Source organism: Peromyscus californicus, unplaced genomic scaffold (genome assembly GCF_007827085.1).
Source record: "Peromyscus californicus insignis strain IS unplaced genomic scaffold, ASM782708v3 Scaffold_23__1_contigs__length_62951481, whole genome shotgun sequence".
Lineage (NCBI taxonomy): Eukaryota > Metazoa > Chordata > Mammalia > Rodentia > Cricetidae > Peromyscus > Peromyscus californicus.
In genome coordinates, this window is record NW_026294534.1 from 16075043 (window position 1) to 16093458 (window position 18416).

The following is an 18416-nucleotide window of genomic DNA, read 5'->3' on the forward strand; positions in this document are numbered from 1 at the left end:
ACTGAGCTTTTTACACTGTTCAGTTTGGGTGTCTCTTTGATATGATTGTAATTGTGTCCTGATTCTTCCCTCTAGGAATAATAAAGTATGCAACTTCTTGTTGTTTCCATCTTATAGGGACCCACAGAGAAGAGACTTCGCAGTTTTAAAGTGTTAGTATTTTAAAGTCTGTGGGATGTTTAGAGCTGATTTGGGGGACAAAAAAAAAAGAAAGGTTATGGCTTAAAGTGACGTGTTTGTATCAAGTTGACCATATGTGGGTTGCCCTGGTTAGCTTTAGCTGTCAGACCAGGGTTATTTGAAGGAACCTCAGTTGGGGAACTGGCTAGACAATGGTCTCTTAGCAAGTCTATGGACATTTTTCTTGCTAGTTGATGTAGGAGGGCCCAGCTCCCTGGGTGCTGTATCGTCCCTGGGAAAGTGGTCCTGTGTTGTATAAAAAGCAGGCGGATCATGAGTCAGAGAGTGATCCAGTACGCAGTGCACCTCCACGGTCTCAGCTTCAGTTCCTGCTCTGCTTGAGCGCCTGCCTCGATGTCCATCAACTGTGGACTACCCCTGGAATAGGAAATAAATCCCTTCTCCCCCAAGTTGCTTTTGACAGTGGTGTTTATCACAGCAGCAAAGCAAAATAGAACAAATTCCTTTGAAACGTCTTGAAGTTAGAAGTTTCAAAATCCACTGAAATCCCATATAGGACTATTGTAAATACAACCAAGTGAGACTGTCTCTCTTAGGGAAGCCTACACCCATTTTTCAGCTGCATATTCCTTTCTTCCTAAATGCCTTCTCCTCTTGCTTAAAATCTATATAAGCATATCTTTTATGTCTTTTAGTGAACCACAACTCTGCTTTATAGTGGCTAGTTCTAAAATTCTTTTCTGAGTTGAAGTCAAGGATCTCATTTTAACCGAGTCAAGGTCCTTCGAAGAGAAGGGGCCTGCCTCCCTCAGGCTTTTGTATGTGACAGTACAGAGCTGTAATTTCTGTCTTTGTTCCCAGTGACAGAACTGAACCAAGAGGATGCTGAAGGGACTGGGGACCCGGCATCATCTCAGAAGCTGTGCAAGTTCACAGCCTTTCAGCTTTAGGTCTCTGAAGTGGGTTCTCCCATCTCAACCTACCAAGGATGAGCCATAGCAGCAGATTGATGGCTCTGTGAGGCTCAGAACTGCACACCTCAGTGGTGAACTCCGTGCTGTCTATGAGTTATACAGATACACAAAATACTGCTCCTGGAGGCCAAGGTCTGGGCAGGAGGTTTCCAGATTCTTGGCCACTTATCTAAAAGAACTGAAAATAAAAAGTCATGCAGATTTGCAAAAGAAGCAAGATAATTTTATTTGTAGATAAGCAATGATAGAGATTAAAGATGGACATGTTGTAAAGATCGACAGTAGACCACATGAGTGAAGTTCTAAAGAGCCATAAGCTGCAGCCCGAGGTCTCTTTTTATAGAGCCGAAGGAAAGAGGGGTTGGTGACTAAATGCTGTAAAGTGTTTCTCTACTTAAACTGAGGTTGTGTAATCATTTTTTCTATTGTGCATGTCCCTTCCCATAATGCATTTTTATTTTTTATTTTTCAATTAAAAAAAATTTTAAGGGTTTTTCAGACAGGGTTTCTCTGTGGAGCCCTGGCTGTCCTCGAGCTTGTTCTGTAGACCAGGCTGCCAGGCTGGCCTCAGATGCAGAGATGTGCTTTCCCCTGCCTTCTGAGTGCTGGATTAAAGGCCCATGCCACCACCGTCTGGCTAATGCGTAGACATAGACATAATGATGGTAAATAGGGTGATTCTCTCTAAAGGAGGACATGATTTGCCTTACTTCACATCTACCCAAACAAGTCCAGGCCCTGGATCAGCCCTTCTGTTCTTCCTGCTCAGATACGAAGAGAAACTGTCCATATTTGCTTGTTACCAGGAGTCGGAGAACTCATACTATTGTTATGTAAAAATCCATGTAGCCTGATGTAGATGGAGGGGTCAGGGGATTGTGAGGTTGCTCGGTGCATTGTTTAGATAGGAGTGTATGTGCAGAGAGTGTGCAGGTGAAGAAACTATGTTGCCAGGTGGGTTCTTATGGGGGGTGGGTGGGTACTAAATTATCTCCTATTCTTGCCTCTCTCAATAGTATTTCCATACTCCCAGAGTTCAGAATATATTTATGGAGCCAGGCATGTATGCGTGAGCTAGATGCTACCTCACCAGGTGGAGGACAGCATGCCCCTTGCTGCTGAGGATGTGGAGAACAACAACATGGCAGCTCACTGGAGCCTAGGATAGGTGGGGACCAGTCGGGCTTTATCTTTCCAAAGAGGTGGGATTCCAGTAGAGAAGCCTGAAGGGCTGCCTCTAATGAGCCTGAACTTGATTTTTTTTTCCCCCTTTGAATTAGTGAAATAACAGTACCCTGAAAGTTAACCCAAAGCCTTGCACACGCAGGCAAGTACACGCTCTGCCAATGAGCCGCTCCCTGTGGAAGTAGATTTTCCAAGAACTTTATCTTCCAAAGATCCTTCTTAATCATTTTTTTTCTTAGCAGACTCTAAATTACGTCCTTTTTACATGGCGAGCAAATGTGGAGCTGGACAGAAGTAAAACCCTTCTGTATGGGTCTCTGAGTGAGAAACTGAAGTAAGTATTCACCAGATGTAGGTTGAGGTGCCACTTTTTTTTTTCTTTCTTGTTTTGGCTGATAATTTTTGAGATTGTGCAGTTAATGGAATGAAGCCATGTTAGAATAATGAAAAAAAAAAAGACCAAACAAACAAACAAATAAACAAACCATCAGGTTCCTGTTGGGTCCTTAGGTCCAGACTCTACTTGCTCATTTGGGCCTCCCGTGGTGAGAAACCCCAGACTTTTGTGGACTTTAAGAACAGCTCTCTCCAGACTCCAGATAGAATGCAGAAGGAAGTGGAGACCTGGGGTTGGGGCAGTTAGTGAACCTTTAGGGAAAAGAATTAGGCACATGAACAACCAGTGAAAGCATGTACTATGACCCCCTGAACGATCTAAAATGACCTTCAGATGACCTCCAAGGTGTAAAAGCATCACTCTGTTTCTTCAATTCTCAACCTTGCCCTGCTTCCCGGAGCCTTTTGATACGTTATGATTCCTACAAGCCTCAGGAATATTTACCAGCAAGGGGGAGACATGAGGAAATAAGCCAGGTAATTGTTGCAATGGGCTTTGTTCTGTGGAAGTTAAAATGCTGGGGCAAGAATCTCTCTCTCTCTCTCTCTCTCTCTCTCTCTCTCTCTCTCTCTCTCTCTCTCTCTCTCTCTCTCTCCTCCCCCCTCCCTTTCTCGACCACCCCCACCTTTTTTGGCTCTCCTCCCCTCCCTTTTCTGGACTCCCAGTTTTTCCCCCCCGGACACCTGGCGGGAGGAGAACCTTACAGGTTGTCAATGAAACATGGAATTATTTCCTTTGATGGCTTAGATAATAGTAGGAGCCAAAGCAATGAGTGAGGTCGGCTGAGACCAATGCAGTCCTGCCCGGGACTGGAGAGCCAATCACAAGAGCAGGAGGCGGGGCGTCGGCGCCAGCAGATAATTGCTAAGTGCATCGCTAGCACAGTTGGTCCGAGCTGCTGAAAGGTCTGGTCGCAGAGGCAGGAACGCAGCAGCATCCTCAGCGTGCTCCATCCCGGCTGCATCCTCCTGCGCTGGGCCGGCAGCGAGCCTCCGGACGAGAGCCCCTCTGCTTCTCGGAGAAGGTACCTTTATCTGTGTCCCGGGAGAGGGGGCTGCTTCCGCTGTGTTTTCGCACAAGCTTGCAGTTAGCACAGGTGGAGGGATTGCAGAGAGAAAAGTTTAAGGGGAAGAAAGGTGACAAAGGTGGAGACCCACTGTCTTTTGTTGGGAAGAAAACAAGCCTACAATTCAGAAAAACTTCTGCGCCGTCAAGAGCTAGGTTTGTTTACTACTCTTAATTGGCTGTGCTCAGGTCCATCAAATGGTTCTGGTTTGGGGCCAGAGGACCTGCATGGTTAGGGTGTAGACTCAGGTTTGCTGGGTGACTGAGGCTGGACCCCAGATCGGCAGCTTCCTGGGCCAGAATGATGCTGTGATCATATCCACGAACTGGTTCCAGAAGCAAGCTAGGTTTGATTGGATTTTCTGCCATTGGACAGGTCTGTCCTGTCCGCTGTACCTTGACCTGTCTTGCCCAAACTACTGTGACCTTCAACTCCAGTCCTTCCTCAAACTTTTCTCATCTTCTCCTGGGCTGCTTTTGCCTACTTTTTCTCCATCTGTCTTCATTTGGTGAAAAGAGAAATTTCGTAGGGTGTAGGAGCCTGTCCCGTTTGACCCCGGGAACGTCTGTCTGCGCATCACCCCCAACTTGGTGAGAAATAAAAACCCTTGCCATTGACAAAGAAACGTCTTCCTTGATTAGCTCCTGAACACTCCGGAAGACTTGCTGGATTTGGTAAATATATACCCCGAAACACAGTGGGGATGGAGCTGGATTTTATCTCAGGGTGCTTTACACTTCTATCAGAGAAAGGAATTCTGAGGTCCCACAGCTCTGGAAGTGAGGCTGCTGGGAAGGGAAGCTCTGGGGGTTAGTTCTGTCTAGATGCGCAGGTGCGCTTGTGGCAGTAAGATGGTGCTGGAGTCCCTGCTCACACTGCTTCTGGTAACTGCTCTTCAAGTAGAAATGCTCGCCATGGCCCATGGTTGGTTCTTGAATATGCCACACGGTGGGACTCCAAGGGCCCCACTTTCACTGAGACCCACTTTGGATACTGGGGATCTCCTTTCTGTTGACTTTTGCCACAGGGAAGTGCTAGGTAAGTGGACGTTGGGGAAGTGGTGTCCCCAGTGCCGGTGAAGGTGATATACTTGGCTTTGGCCTCCCTCCTTTCACACACAGGTAGTTCCTGGTGCCCATTGCTACAAGGCACGCAGTGGTGTGTCATACCTGCAATGTCGTCTGGCGCTTCCAGTGCCCAGGTGATGTGACAAGTCCCTGGGTTTTCAGGGGATGCAGGGTCCATGTGAATTCCTTCCCTTTGCTTTCTGTCCCAGACTTGAAAGAGTCCTGACAAGGGAGTTCTGGGAAGGGTTCGCAACAGTACCCCATCCATGTGACACCTTTCCCGCTGCCTCAGAGGTGTGACAGCCTGGATTCTTCTTCTCCACAAATCATTTCCACTTTCAGTTCCTCTGTTCTTCACTATCACGCACAACAGGTTCCCCTTCACTTCCATTAGGCAACTGTTTTGGATGGGAATTGTCATTATGGAAGTTCTAGTCCCGATGGTGGGAGAAATAACTGCCTAGCTTTGTGCAGTTACAGCTGGTCAGGGTGCCTGACCTCTTTTGTGCACGGGTTGTCTGGAAGTTGCAAAACAAATCCCAGGCTTGGCATAGCATGACTCCTGGTATCCAAGATCCCCGAGGGGAACTGAACTTTTCTAGGTGGTTGGGGGGCAGTTCTAAAGGATATTTTTTCTCTGTGATGTAAGGCACATGACTCCAAAGAGGCCATGGGGTCAGTACCTAGCATTGAGAAAGTGACCTGAATGCGGACACCCTGTTCGGTTTTGTTCTCTTTCTAATGAACATAGGAATAAATTCAGCAAGCTTTTGAGTTGGAGGGGTATCCTGGTTTCTGACCCAGGAGCAGAGATTAGGGTCCCTCTTCCATTTCTGCCGATCTGTGATCTGTTGGTGTCTATCATGATGGAGAGCATTCAAGCAAGGCGTTTTAAAACAGCTCCTTGTGGTGACTCATGCACAGAGGAAAAGGCTGGGTGGGGGAGGGAGCTGAGGGAGCTTTGAAAAGTACAAGTGGGACACGCTGGAGCACTTGCTTTCTCTCCCTCTCCCTCCTCCTCATTCCTCTTCCTTGTATTTCCTCATTTGGAACAGAGATCGTTAAAATAACAACTTAAGCTAAAAAAAAAAAATGAGTATAGAGCTGGAGAGTAATTGACAAAACTTCAACCACCCTCATTGGGGCTTTACCTTGGACAGTGTGGGCACAAACCCCAGGACCCTGAACCTCTGCCATGGAGAATGTCATCGTGGTCTGTGGCTAATGAACTCCTGTGAGGCTGGGTGCTTGCTTGTGTGTGAAGGAACTGATGGATGCTCTGGAAATTAAATTTGTTGGTTGTCATTTTATCGAATTGAACATGATAGCTTTAGCTGGGCACCTGGATGGGCACCATGCATCCATGTAGTATTTTTCTTTTTGCCCACTTGGCCAGCCAGGGCTTCTGTCCTGAGCTGCTGTGATGTGGAGGGGCGACATCCTTCGGCCGTTCTAAGCCCAGTGTGATTGATTGCCCTGGCAAATAAGAGACTTCATCTACCCCCCTGGACCTCATTGCCCACCATCCTTCCTGTCATCCCTCTCCATGATAAACATGTCAATAAGTAATCTCTTTGCCAACCTGCTTCGATCTCATCATTTTGTGCAGATTTTGCTGTTAAAGAAAATCATGCCCAGAAATAAGATTGAAAACATATTAAAATTTCTATCAGAGAAGTGTCTTTTTCTTTCTCTTTTAAAATTTAATTCTGTGGTTTGGGGGAAATCAAATAAGCACGTTTATTGGGTTAGGCGTTTTGGTAAATGCCGTCATGATGTCTTCCTTCTTTTTGCGGGTGTATGAATTCCCCAGCTATCCTTAGGGAGGGTGTGTCTGCAGGTTTGAAGCAGTCTGGAACATCCTTGAAAGTCGACAAGATTAAGTCGCAATGTGCCACTGTTTATTCAAAGTGGCAAAAGGCTGTTTTGAAATCTAAGATCAGTATTCTCCATCTTCGAGTGTCCTCCAGTCTTCAATTAGGAAAATTTCAGAGCCAAAATTATGAGTAAATAGTTCTTGCAGAACATTTTTTCTGTACACCTAGTCTCCACCCTTCATCCCAGCTGGGGACTCAGTTCACCTGAAGCAAGTACCTTACTCAGTTTGATAGGTAGGTATATTTCTCTGTCCTTCCTCCATTCTGGTTTTCCCCGCTGTCTTGGGACGCCCTAGGTGAGATTTCCTCATAGACACTCTGCTCACATCAGTTCAGAAAGAGCTAACCAGAGGCCCCCGGAATGCTCGGCTAACCATCAGAGAGTGCCCCATGGAATCGACGAGGTAAACCTTTCACCAAGTTCAGTTCTAACTCACACCTCAGGAGAGGTCCGGGGTGTCATGCTGCTGGTTCTGTGAGGCAGACGGGGCAGATGCCTCTGGGCAAAGGTGATGCCTACCAGGTGTAGGAATCCTGCTGCTCTTCTGTCCTGAGAATCACTCCCCGGGTCCCCTTCCACAGCCTCCACAGAGTCCAGCTGGGGACTGACCTTGGAAACATTAGCGGACAGCACAGTCTGCCTGCCATTCTCCCTGTTTCCTTGTTCTCTTTTAATCGGAACCTATCAGTAATTAGAAAAGATCAGATTTACTTCCTACATTAAGCTAACAGTGGAACTTGCAGAGGTGTTGAAGTCTTTCCCTCATATTCCACAAATATACCCCACTACCACCCAGCTACACTCACTTCCAGTGGTTGCTTATTGACCCCAAACCCAAAGACGTTTGTAGCAGAAGTTCAGGCATCTGCTGGCAGGACCAGAAGGACAGAAATGAAGAGATGCAAACTGAGAGACGGTGGCTCTTTGCTTGTCAGCTGAGACACTGCCGTGACCACCCAGGGAGTTGTGGTAATATTTGGGGTTTTAGCTGTGTATGGTGGTACATGACTATATAATCCCAGTACTTGGAAGGTGGAGGCAGGATAATGGGGGAGGGGGTGTTTAAGGCAGGCTTAGGCCATATAAGGAGATCCTACCTGTAAACCCCCCCCCCCCCCCATCAAAAATGAAAAAAACAAAAAGGAGTATTGGGTCTGGCACTTGAACCCTGGGATTTGATCCTGGACATGGCACTCGTTTATTCTTTTGGCTTTTAGTTTCCTCCTGTGTAAAAAGATTGGATGGTGTTCTTCTTCTAGGTCCCTTTCTGCAGTGACCTTCTCTTTTGATCTTGCCAGGGAGTGTACCTCCTGCTGTGGAGGCCACAGCTCTGCGGCCTCCTGTGCTGCCATGGTGACTGGTCATACTTCCAGAGCTAGAATCTGCGAAGATAGGCCAGGAGGCACAGTGGACGGTAGGCCAGAAGAAAAAAAAACACAAAACCAGGCTGAGGGGTGATGTCATAACTGATTCTGGTTTAGGAGGGGATGTTATATGGAGGATGGCGACCAGCTGTTCTCCATCTCCAGTAAGGATTGAACGAGAGAAAATAGACAGAAATTGTAGCAGATGGACTTAGATTAGGTATGAGGAAGAATTTTCCATCAGCAAGAATTTTTTTTTTTTTTAAAAAGGGAAGGTTGTGAGCCTCCAAGATCATCTTTAAGAAAAGGAGAAGCTGGAGGTGTTAGCTGGAGTTGGGGCTGGAGGACTGTGAGTAGGTAAAGGGCAGGATTCCTTAGCCTCAGGCTCTCTCTCTCTCTCTCTCTCTCTCTCTCTCTCTCTCTCTCTCTCTCTCTCTCTCTCTCCAGGAGAAAACCTACAATCATTTCTCCCAAACTACACCCTTGGCTTTGGGGGCTGGAAGTTCCTGGGGCGAGTGAGGAATGCGGTGAATCTGGGGAGCCCCTTGGGTAGAACCCCTTCCCTCTTCCCTGAGCTGGCTGCCATCTTGACAGGACTGTTGTGCCCACTGCCTAGAGATAGTCTGCACTGGTCTTTCCTTGCAGACCTGGCACATGGTCTCAGAGAGGTGAAAGCATTTGGTGGCATCACTTTGGGAATCGGTGACAGAACTGGTACCAGAATTAAGCACTCCTCCCCATCTTCAGAATCAGGGTTATCGTCTTTGTAGCTCATTTCCTTTTCTTTCCCGAACGGAACAGACTATTTGATTTATTTGGCTCCTAATATCTGTTTACCTGAAAGGCCAAGATTGACATCTGCGACGGAGCCCTGTTCATTGATAGTTCATTATACCTGCTGCTGGTACCGTGTTCTCTCCATAGCACTCATTGTCCACACTGTGTCTTTTCCACAGCACCCATTGCCCACATGGTGTGTCTTTTCCACAGCACTCATTGTCCACACTGTGTCTTTTCCACAGCACTCATCGTCCACACTGTGTGCCTTTCCACAGTGCCCACACTGCACTTGACTACACTTTCTGTAGTTTACAGGGCATACTGTTCCGTCTCCAGGCACGGGTTGGGAGGAGGCTGCTCTGCCATCTCTGGGACTCTGTGGTGTTGCTGCTGGGTCACATGGCAGCATTTCTGTCAGAACCCAGAACAAAAAGAAGGGAATAGACAGAGAAGGAAGGAGAATCAAGAAGAGAGATGGGGAAATAATGGGAGATACTGAATCTGAATCTTGCAATGGTTAGCGATTGTAGCTATCCATTCACCTTCTCCACAGAAATAGTGGAATAAAAAGGCCCATGACAGAGTCATACCATGAATACAATACTTCACCCGTTACCTTCAGAACAAACAGCGGCATGTGTGGAGCATTAATAGAAGGTGGAGAGCAGCCCACAGGAGCTTCCCCCCAGGGTCCAAAGTCTGGCTGTCTGTGAGGTGAGGGGAAGAGCCTCACACTTCTGACCATGAGGCCGCAGCTGGGAAGGTCTTCACTTCATGGTCTTTGAGTGAGCAAGAGCTGAGCACCACAAAAGAAGTCCTCAGACTCAGGCAGCAGGGCAGGATGTCTGCCCAAGGAGTGGCTTAGAGGGGAAATTTAAAGGAACCAAAGGAAGAAAGGGCCTTGCAGATATCACACTGGGCTGGTCTTACACACTGGTTCCCCAGAGTGTAAGATGGGCTGCCAGAGCAGAGAGCACTGGAAGAGACAGAGGAAAGAGATGGAGGGATCAGAGTCTGTTTGCAGAGGGAGAGTGGAATAACCACACCTGGGGGAGAACTTTGAGGAATCCATTAGATATGCAAGCCCTCAGAGTGATTCATCTTGTCTTTGTCCTTCAGGGTGACCTTCACCTGCATTCACCCTTTCCTCCTCGGTTTTGATGCTGTGGACTATACTTGAAATAGGTGTGCTAAGCAGAGTAGAGCTATATCTTAGATGTGAGGCTCAGCCTGGCTTATTGGTGGCGGGAGTGGGGAGCAGTGATTCATAGGAAGTCTCTTTAAGAAATGGGTGATTGAGACTAGGGAAAAAGTAATTTACCACTAGGTCTATGAGAGGGGGATGGGCAGGGAGGAGCCATGTTTACACAGCCAAAAGCATGGGATAGCACAACATGCCTGAAATACTTGGGTGCTGTTATATCTGAATCTATGAGGTGTGTGTGTTGGGAGGAGAATAGGAGGTCGTGTTCTGGGTGCTTGCCAGGTAGGAAGAGTCCAGTTGGCCAGGTGAAGGGCAGAAGTGTTTCAGGCAAGAAATGACACAGTGTCATTTGGAGCTAGGAATAATAGCCAGGAGTAATAGCCAAGTGGAGAAGATGAGGTTTGGGGCGGGGGTTAAGAAGGGAAGACCTAGCCTTGGACTGGTGAAAAGTGATGGGAGCCTGAAGAAAGACAGACAGTGGCAACAAAGAGGGCCAGCAAGATGGCTCATTGAAGACACTTCCAGCTCAGCTCTGGGAAAACTCCCAGGGCCAAGGTGACTTCTGCATTTCTTCTTCAGTGCCTCACAACTGAATTCCAGGAAGGATACGAGTTATTAGTGAAGGGCATTTTGCCTGCATGGAGCTGAGCTCCTTGGGAAAGCAGCCCACTCTGCAAGGCCTGGGGACTGCCTGAGGCCTGCAGGAGGCCTTGTATGGCTGGAGGAATCGAGTTTGATCCCCAGAGCCCACACAAAGGAGAGTACCAAACTTCACACAGTTACAGCCTGACTTCCACTTGCTTGCCATGACATGTGTTCCCCACAACAATACTGCTGCTGCAACTGCTGACAGGAGATCTGCTGGCTTCGTGAGTCACATGAGATCAGGAGAAAAGGAAAGCCGCATCCCAATGAGGACCAGCTGGCACGTAATAAAGAAGATGACACCGTGATGTAAGAGAGACAAGATCAGCCATTGCTACTGAAATAGGGTAAGAGGAAGTGGGTCAAAGGGCTGGGGAGATGGTTCAGCAGTTAAGAGCACTGACTGCTCTTTCAGAGGATTGGGGTTTGAATCCCAGCACCAATAAGGCAGCTCCCAACTATCTGTAATTCCAGTTCTAGGAAATCCAATGCCCTCTACTGGCCCCTGTGGGCACTGCACAGACATATATGCAGGCAAAACACTCACACACACACAAAATAAATACAACTCAAACAGAAATTCAAAACAGGAAATGATTTCAAACTACAGGGAGAGAATATCAGTGAGATGTTAGAGTTTATTCTTTAGTGGAAAGGCCTGTTAAGGCACAGGTGCAGAATCATCAAAGGATGCTGTGAACTATTTTTCTGCAGAATATTAGAAGAAGAAATTGTTCTGTCGATAGAAAAGTGGGCAAAGATTTCTGGACAGATATTTCAAAAACATATAGAAAAGAAATAAGTGGCTGGAGGATGCACTAGCCTTGTAGTTAATATGCAAAATTAAAACCAAGATATTGTTAGCTGCCTAATAGATTAGCAAAAATGAAAAATGTCAGTGCCCTACCCACTGCTGTAGAGAACAATAGACATTTATATACTTCACTGGTGGGAAGATAATTTGAAAATATGAGACAGGTCTCAAAAACTGCCCTTTAAACCAGCAAGCAGATCTTCTCCAAGGAATTAACCCTAAAGAAATAAACAGAGATGTGCAAAGTAGTTCTAATCAGGAATAGTCCTTTCAGCATTATTCATGCTAACAAAACATTGTGTGGGGGATTAATTAAATCTAATATGGGTCATCTATAAAATGGAAATCAAAGAAGCTATTAAAACTACATTGAATAATATATAAGGATGCAGAAAGTGCTAATAATACATCTATTAAGTAAAGACTGAAAAGTAAATAGAGTGTAATTGCAATTAAAGTGGAATGGAATATCATAACATGGAAATGAATAAATTTATTTATTTATTTTTTACTTTTTGAGTTTTCCAAATTCCTAACAGGAAAAATATTATTCTGCAAATTAGAAACAATGTTCTTTCTTTATATTGAAAATTGATTTTGCTTTCAGACAATATATTCTGATCAGGGTCTCCACCATCCCCAACTCTTCCTAGATTCACCCACTCACCCACTCACACTGCCCCTCCCCCCACTGGAAAACAGTCAGGGATCCAAAAAATAAAAACAAAAACCAACCAACCAACCAGAATGGGGCAAAACAAACAGGAAAAACAGAACCAAAGAAAAAGTACAAGAAACACATGCAGATGCACAGACACAAACCTTCACATACTCAGAAATTCTACAGAAACACAAAATCAGAAACTATTATGTATAAGCAAAACATAAGTAAGGTTAAAAAATACCCTGACATATATTATGAGATAAAGAACCTCTAAAAATATCATTGAGTTCTTTTTGTGTTGGCCATCTACTGCTCGGGAGGGGGCTTAGCCTTAAGAGTGATCTGTTTCCCCAGTGAGACTCCATCGGAGAAAACGAAGTTTTCATTTACAAGTGGTTATCAACTGGAGACAGCTTCGGGGTGAGGGATGGGGACGTGTGCCCACTTCTCCTCTCAGCACTGGGACCCCATCTGGGGCAGATCCGTGCAGGCCCATGCACGCTGCCTCAGTCTCTGAGAGTTCCTATGTGCATGGGTCCTGCTGTGCTCAGAAGGCCTTGTTTCCTTGGTGTCCTCCATCCCCTCTGGCTCTTACACTCTTTCCGTCTCCTCTTTCACAGAGAAACAATGCTCTTTTAAGTCAGTCCTTCCAACTATAGACATTCAGGCAGTGACTATACATGTAACAGCACTGGAGGCTCGATGCTCACTTCACAAGATGGGCACGTGTCCTCAGTGCATTTGGAAAGGTGATAAGTGATTACAGCCCTGAAATCCAGCAGGCACTTCTCTGTAATGAGCTCATCCTCTGCTCCTCTGCACAGGCAACAGGCCTTTCAGGTGGCCGGGCCTTGTGACCTCTTGCCATGTCACTCTGTCACAGTGATGAAGACCTGTCTTAGGATTTCGAGTAGTATGTTTCTATATATCACAAGTAGAGAAGTTAAGGCTCAGCGAGGCTTGTGACTTAATCTGGGTAGTAAACCTCCTGAATGGCATTGGTAGACACAAGCCCCAGGCTCTCTGGTGCTAGATGCTATGGTTTTTGCAGAATAGCTGATTTGTTGAGCTCTGTGTGCTTCTGAAGGCTGGCTGATTTCCATGGGACAGTGTGGAGCCACATTACCCTTCTTTTTAGTTAAGACCAAATCAATGTGCCGACAGCTGTCCTACTCTGAGCCGGGGCTGTGGGTGCTGAGCCAGAGGCGACCCCACTGGCTGCATCCTGTCCGAGAGTCTCCTTTGTTCTTGTTTTCCAGAATGTGAACACTTCCCACTGTGATTTCCCCTGCTGCATAAACTCTGGGCAGCCAAGTCAGCTTGCTTGGGGTGGAAGACACAGCTGGCCGGCTCCCTGATGTGTGTTGGGCCACATGAGGGCTCTGGGCTACCTTCTCACAGCACGGCTGGTGGTGGCTCTCGTGGGCATAACCTTGGGGCTTTGGCAGGCTTAATTGGGGAAAAAAAGTGGGCAGGCTTGTGGCAAGCAGGGCTGGTTGAGGAGCTGTGTATACATAATTTGCTGCTCTATTTATTTTAATAAGAGCCCAGATTTATGTGGTATTTTGTATTTGGAAGCTTCAGGTGTGGGCGAGGTGTTCTCCCCATTTTGCAGGGAAAGAAATCAATAGGAAATGGATATGGAATTGTGAGGGCAGCTGAATTCTGCCTGCCAATTGTACCTGGCTTATTAGCAGCAAGGATTTCCCATGGACCTGTATGTCCTTAGTAAAGGAGGGATGTGAATTAGCATCCTGTGTAGCCCTTGTGGCTACTTGGGGAGACAATAGCAGAATACATTGCATGGGTGCCAGGGAGCCTTTAGCTGAGTCCTACAATGTGAGGCTGAGTATAGGTGCTGAGAAACACAATGATCAGTGAGGGAAATAGTGGTCTCCAAAGGCCCACGAAGACAAAACATCTTGAACATGGAACTTTGAAGGATATAACTAATTTGGACGGTGGAAGGGGCATTCTCCAAGTACTATATGTCTGGAGTCAAGAGCTAGCAAGGAACATCTCCGACTGCCGAGGGGCTGTGGGATGTATTGAGGTGATGTTAAGATGCGCTGCAGGCACTCTGTCATGATGGGACTTGCCCTCGTAGAAAGTCTTTGTGTTCAGTAGACTGGGACAATGTGGCAATGAGGGGCGTAAAGGGAGGGAGACCACAGGGGGCTGGGATCTAAGGGCTATCATTTTCTTCTGCTGTGTTCGTGATTTTGTCCCCGTGGAAAAGGAATTGTCCTGTAGGGTCCCAGGAAGACAGAAGGGAGAGTTGAGACTGTTGCCACTCTCTCAATCCCCCTCCTTCTTCTGGGAGCTTGGGGCTTTCAAATTTATTAGCCGATAAGAAAAATGAACACTTTGAAATGGGGGGCCGAGTTGGGAGTAAGCTAGTAAGCCCCAGAGGCATGGTGCGAACTTCTAGGTGTGATAACTCCACATGGGAAAGAAAGACAGAGAGCCGAGGATGGCCCCTTGCTTTATATTTATAAACGTTTGGTGAGAGCACCTTATTTTTCAGTGGGGAGAAAACAGGCTTGGACTATAGCTGAAGTTTACTGAGGGAGCATGGCTAGGAGTGTAAGACCGTTGCCCACCTTGTGTTCCCTCCCTGACGGTGCTGTCTCAGATAGCTGCTCCTGTTTGGCTGGGATTCCAAGTGACTAACATTGAATGGGAAGGAGCTTGTTTTACATTTCTCTGTCTCACAGAATCCTCTCCCTCCTCTCCATGGCCTTACTGATCCAGGAGGCTCTGCAGAAGGATTCTGCCTGCACAGGCATTGTATCACCGGAGCATATTTGATTCAGTCCATTCCCTGGGGCAGGTGACCAAGGAAGATGGCGGGCTTGGCCGTGTGAGCTCTCCGATACCGTTCTGCTTTCTTGGAGTTTCCCATGCTGCAAACAGTTTGTTTCTCTTTCCTATCCCCCTCCCCCCTTTTCTTAACATGGAACAAAAGTTTTGGCCATTTTGGCGTACACTCTTGTTCCCTGTTCCAAATACGGAGAATGGACAGAATTCTCTAAGTAGTGAGAATACAGCAGGGGATGAGGCTGTCCTCGGTTCTATCCTTTCGGCACTTAGATTCTAGGTGGGGAGATAGGCGGCTAGACCACAAGTAAATATGACTGAGGGCTAGTGTCTGCATGCAGAAAGATAAAGCCAGCCAGGGGGGTAGGGAGCACCTTTGGGGAGGAAGTCTTCTGAAGAGCTTTTCCTGTAGTAGCCCTTCTCAGAGGCCTGAAACAGTGGAGCTGGCCCGTGTGGATCCTGGGGGACTAGCAGTCCATTCCAGGGAAGTTTTCAAAGCTGGAGACACAGGGGGCGTCAGCAGTAGCTGCAAGGCCAGAGGCCAGACTCAGCCTCCTCAAACTCTGTGGAGCCGTGAGCAGAGCAGTGTGTCTGGTCTATGATGTCAAAGCATCGTTGGCCGTCATCCTGAGAGTGTGCTGTAGCAGGCCGTGTGTAGGCAGAGGGCAGCCAGGAGAGCAGGCTCCTGATTAACAGCCGTGGGGCAGTACGGGCAGTGGTCAAGTTCTCTTTATATTTTTTTTTTTTGGTTTTTCGAGACAGGGTTTCTCTGTGTAGCTTTGCGCCTTTCCTGGAACTCACTTGGTAGTCCAGGCTGGCCTCGAACTCACAGAGATCCGCCTGGCTCTGCCTCCCGAGTGCTGGGATTAAAGGCGTGCGCCACCACCGCCCGGCATCTCTTTATATTTTGAAGAGGGCGCAGGCAGGATGTGCTGCCGAGTTGAACTCTGGGTTTGAGAGAGAACATTCAAGGCCGTGTGTAAGGGTTTGGAATGAAGTGGAATGGTCTGTATAAGGAGCAGAAGGGGAGGGGGTGCCGGGGGGGAGTGAGGATGAGTGGAAGGGAAGAGGAAAGGGTGTGCAGGGTAGAGTGGCAGGGCGTGATGATGGGGATGGAGGATGGTGGGGGTGTCGGCATGCGAGATGGGAGCGGGGGAGTGGGGCGGGGCAGGAGGTGAGGATGGGGATTTGTTGGTCGAAGGACAGAAAGAAAGATGGAGGGTCCTTGTTGAGGCAGAGAGTGAGGCTGAGAAGTGAGGATGGTGTGGGTTGCAGGATGAAGGGTGAGGGTGGTTGGACAGGGCAGGCAATGAGGCCGAGGCTGTGGAAGGGTGGGAGGTGAGGACCGGGGTGCTGGCGGGGCAGAGAATGGGGAGTTTGTTGTAGGATATATGAGACATCCAATGGGAATGTCCACTGCAAAAGTGGATTGTGGGTCTGGAACCCAGAGGAAAGATGTAGACTAGAAAAGGACTTTGGGGTCATCAGTAGCGTCTAAGGTCATGGAGCCAGATTAGTTCACTCGGAGGAGTCTGGGTACAGAGGCGGTAAAGGATGGAGTTTTGAGAATGGCAGTATTTATAGATCGGGAAGAGTAGCTGGCAAACTTCCTAAAGTGCCAGACAGTAAATACTTCAGGCTCTGCAGGCCGTATTGTGTTCCCTGCCACTGTTTAACTTGACTCTCGTAGCACAAAAACAGCCGCGGACAGCTATAAATGAGCGAGCGAGGCTGGGTTACAGGAGAACTCCACTGCAAATCCGTCTGACCCGTGGGCCGGAATTCTCTGACCTTGGGTTTAAGACACTGAGGATTATCCTGGAAACAGGAAAGAGAGGAAGTAGCAGTGAGAAAGGGGGGAAAAGGAGAGGATGCTGCCTTAGGAACTCAAGGTAGAGGCTCTTTTAAGAAAGGAGGGCCGCTCAGGGTCAGACATTGTTGCTCTAAGAGCGGGCTGAGAGCTGAGCGGCGCTCAGTGGAGACTGATGAGCGTACCGGATGAGGGTACTTTGGGTGGAGTGGGTTCAAGGAAAATAAACAACTCTATGGTAGAGTGTTGCCCTCAAGAGGTGCCAAGAGATGAAATGGTAACCCACAGGGCTGTGTGGAGGTCAAAGCCAGCATGTCTGCTTCCAAAATGGAAAACCTAACAGGCCCTGTGTAAGCAGGTGAAAATGCTGTAGGGGCCGGAGGCCAGATCCTACAGTAGAGTAGGGTTGGGGAGGGCAGGCCTCTTCTTACACAGATTGGAAGGTAGGAGAGACTGTCTGATGGGTCTGGTCAGTGAGTGTGTTGGGGTGGGGATGCTTTCCGGTGCTTCATTTTCTCAAATTTGCAGAAAGTAGGATGGAGACTCTTGCAGGAAGAGGTGAAGGTGTTGGGCGTGGTAGGCCTTGGAGACAGAGGCTCCCCACACAGTGGGAGAGGGCTGCAGACAGTGATGGAGGGTTGTTTCGACTCTCCAAAGTTATATGATGTGTGTGTGTGTGTGTGTGTGTGTGTGTGTGTGTGTGTGTGTGTGTGTCTGAGTATGTGTGCATGCATGTGTGTTCACTATCACTTGAACTTTTCACTACAAAAGATGCCTTGTAAATTCTGAAGAGTGATGGCAGAATTAATGAGGCTGAGATGAGCCTGTTCAGGAACTCTTGCAGCTTCCAGTAGGCTCAGAGCTGCCTACTGAGGGAGCTTTTGTATAAATGCATTTAAAGAAATAAAGTTGCCTCCCTCAAGTTAACAGCAGCCCACCTCAGAAATCATAGGTGGACCCACTTTGGAGAGGAAGTGGGGCTTGGGGAAAGAAAGTGACGTGGATTTGGTACTAGAACCACCTAAGATTGGGTACGCAGCAGACAGCTGGTCCAGGACTTCGTGATGGAAGTGCTGGGATGAGATGAAGGATAGTTCGGGGAACCTGGGGAAGAGTGCCAGCCAGCTAGCGTAGGTTGTCCCATGAGTACTGCCCAAGTAAAGGGTGGCCGTGTGAAGAGCTGGGCATGGACATGAGGTGGGCTCCATCTGAGTCAGTTTTTCTGCATACAAGCTCTTCTTGGATTACAAAGGATGGAACATGCTGCATTTGATATGCATCATTGAGGTCACTGCACAGGTGATGGAGGCGATGAGTTTGAAGTTTATAACTGATCAAGGTGGAAGACTTGTGCATCTCCCCTCCAGATCTTATGCTAGGAGTGTCTTTCTTAGTTAAAGCTCAGAATAACACAGCTCAGATTAACCCCAGGTTACCCCTCGGTAACTCCATACACCTGATTCAAAGTCCATATGCCTTTTCCCAAACCCAGTTAAAAATTTCCTTTACAGTGCCCTGGGAAGTCAGAAGAGCAACAGTGTTTAACTTTTGAGCCGTCTTTCCAGCCACTAAAGCCAATTTTATCAGCTTTCAAGTGCCAGGTCTGG

General features: G+C 47.6%; 1 protein-coding gene across 3 annotated transcripts in view; it reads left to right on the top strand.

Annotated features, from left to right (window-relative positions):
- The first annotated feature begins 3560 nt into the window (after positions 1-3560).
- Positions 3561-18416, top strand: part of Zmat4 (zinc finger matrin-type 4) — a 388695-nt gene continuing 373839 nt past the window's right edge. Inside the window, exon 1 of one of the 3 annotated variants that reach the window (XM_052751849.1) lies at positions 3561-3721. The gene's annotated coding sequence lies outside the window, so the exon portion shown is untranslated. The remainder of the gene's footprint in view (positions 3722-18416) is intronic. The other 2 variants (XM_052751848.1, XM_052751847.1) reach the window with 2 other exon arrangements.